Source organism: Petaurus breviceps, unplaced genomic scaffold, assembly GCF_028583685.1.
Source record: "Petaurus breviceps papuanus isolate PSGF00001 unplaced genomic scaffold, PetGlider_PUasm1.0 188, whole genome shotgun sequence".
NCBI classification, from domain to species: Eukaryota; Metazoa; Chordata; class Mammalia; order Diprotodontia; family Petauridae; genus Petaurus; species Petaurus breviceps.
In genome coordinates this window covers 23404767-23407737 of record NW_027185804.1, presented here as the reverse complement: position 1 = coordinate 23407737, position 2971 = coordinate 23404767, and positions in this window count along the sequence as shown.

Below are 2971 nucleotides of genomic sequence, written 5' to 3'. Positions count from 1 at the left end.
CTTGGGTTTTTGATCTCATCTGTTTAATATCACATTCAAGAATGTTCCTGCTTCTGTAAATTGACGCTACTTGGCATTGTCTTTGCTTGTTTGAAGCAGGGGTTGGTCAGCATTGCTGCTAGGGTGCAGCAGGCCCCATTTCTGGGTTCTTTGGCTTGGGACCATTCTGTGGAGTGTATGTTCTAGTAGTTCCCAAACAAACACACACAGAGTTCCTTTGTTAGGCTGCATAAAAGGGCATGACAGCAAAATGCCTGGCTCTTGACCTCCCTTTGGGGCCTGGTCTGCTTCTCCCCAGTGGACCTTTGCTCCCAATCATCTAGCCTTTTCTCAGCCTGGCTACCAAGCAGTGTGACCTTGGGCCAGTCCCTTCTCTCTGGTGCTTCGGTTTCCTCTGTAAACGGAGGGCTTTGGCTGCATGTGCTCTTCTCAATTCTGTGAGCCTGTTAACCTCAGACATGTACTGTGTGTAGAGTTCATTTCCCAAAAGGGCATTTCACTTGTTGACGTCTAGAAGACCTGGTTTCTGTCCTTAAAAGATCTTGCTATTATAATAAACAGACTGGGATCTTAAGAATCCATTTAGTACAGGCTAATAATTCTTCAATATTGTTCAACATTCTAGTTTTGCCCTCAAGGGCTAGATGGAACAAATTAATCTTCTACTATTGCAGGTTTTCAAATACTGAGGTCATCCTCCCACTGGCCTCCTTGAGAAGTTAGCAGTTTTCTTAAGTCACTTAAATTAAAGCTTATCAGTGGCCTCTTAGGGAGAAGGTAACCCTTGTGGGAATGAGGGTTTGCTCTGGCGAAAGGTTTGGCATCATTCAGCAAGTATTAAGTCTCTTGCCTACCAGGATCCAAATTTTGGTTTTGTTTTTTTTTTTGGAGGGGGTAGGCAGGGCAATTGGGGTTAAATGACTTGCCCAAAGTCACATGGGTAGTAAATGTTAAATGTCCAAGGCCGGATTTGAACTCAGGTCCTCCTGACTCCCGGTGCTCTATTCATTGCAACACCTAGTCACCCCCAGGATCCAAATTTTAAAAAATGAAAACATTCTCTGCCCCCAAGAAGCTTATGTTCCATTGGGGGAATACAACCTGTCTGAGGGAGAAGTGAATAGTTATTACTAACACAATAGAGATTAAAGCAGAGGGTGGCAGAAGAGTGATTTTATGAAATAATTTCAAATTAAGCATTCTTAAATATGACACTTTACATTTGCAAAGAAAAGCTCTAAAGGCGCCATTTCTGGCAGTGTAATGGGAAGGGATATTGGTTGACAATAAGCTCTCCCAAAAGAGCTTGATTCTTTGAGAGTTCTGGTTCAGCATTTATTAAGCACCTACTGTGTGTCCTACACAGTACTAAGCTCCGAGCATACAACAAAAGGCCTAAGTTTGTGAACCTCAAAGTCAGGTGATTCTAGCCCTTAGCACTGGAGAGGGCCTTAGACCAACCTTAAGGTCTGCTGTCTGTGCCCTCTCCCCCTCCCCCCAAACTAGAATCTGGGTACTGTCAAATAACCCCCTGACCTGAATTGGCTGACCTCATCTGTCCCACTCCCAAGACCTGCAAAGGATTTTGATAGGAAACAAATGTATTAGGCCTGTATGTAATGGCCTCAATTCTTCCTGTCCCCCCAAAAGTAACTCCAGACTTGCTGTGTGCAGACTGGGTCAAGACTGGTCATACCATGGAGATAGCTTGTGCCTCAGTTTCCTTCTCTATAAATCGATGGTGTGAACTAGACCTAGGTGTCTGAGCTCTAAATCTGATCAGTATGACTTGGGTCCACTAAGGTTCCTTCCAGATCTCAGGTAGATTTTCCAAGGACAGGCCAGTATGTCTCAGTGACAAGCATTGCCTGAAAGTTTATGGTCTCCTATGTTAAACCATTTATGTTGTAAGTGCTACATTTGGTCAGGGAGGACCTGGGTTTGAATCTAGACACAGCCACTAAGCGCTAACCACTAAGTGATGCTGGACAAGTCACTCTCTGGGCCTATTTCCTCACCTGTAAAATGAGCTGTTGGGGGCTCATATTAGACTGACCTTTGAAGTGCTATCTTATGAAGTTAGCCAGATTGTTTTCAGCTATAGCGATTCATATGAAGACCTTTTCGAGAAAACTAAGGCTTCTGAATATGTGCCTCTGTGGAAGGAATATCCACCAATAAAGGAACAAAATAGGGAGGTAAACGATGGACTGGCAGATACAGATACCAATCAATAGATCTGAGCAGCTATAGAGACTGCCACAATACCAGTCTATAGAGGACGAGCCTTAGGAAGACCTGGGCTCATGCTGTCTGATCTAGGGACAATCACTTAATCCCTCTGTTTCCAGGCAACTCTATAAAAACTATAAATCGCCAAGTTGGTGCTTCCTTGGCATAGGGAAAAGGAGGTTCTCGCCAGGAGTTAGCTGTAACATGGCTAGCCCGGCTTGCACCCACGGTCCCCTTTGTGCCTCAGTACTGTGGAGGTGACCAAGTTACCCGCAAAAGCTCTGGGGCTTCTGCCCAAGCACATAAACTTTTAAATAGAGCCCAGGAGACAGCTGTCTGGTCGGCCTGCTACCCGATGCCAGAGGGTTGGCCATCACGTAGCCGAGTTTGGGGTCACTATTAAATCCCTGAGGGTCCGTCAGCTGGCCTTGAGATGAAATGACAGCACCCGGAATAGTTAAGTTGGCATTGCCCTGCCAAAGGCTGAAGGGTAGGAATCCTCCCCTGGGGCCGGACCCGCCCCACAAGGGCACGCGGACAGAAGGGGGAGCGGCTCGGCCCAGTCTCGCAGGCCGCCGCAGTCCGGCTGCTCCGGCCGCAGGTCTTGCCAGCCGGTGAGCGTTCGCTAGGTCGCGCCTGGGTGGCCGCAGCACACCCAGGGAGGGACTTTATCTTCTAAGGGCCGGGGAGCTTGGCGGGGACCAGCGAGGCTGGGGGGGGGGGGCAGGTTCGGGGCGGG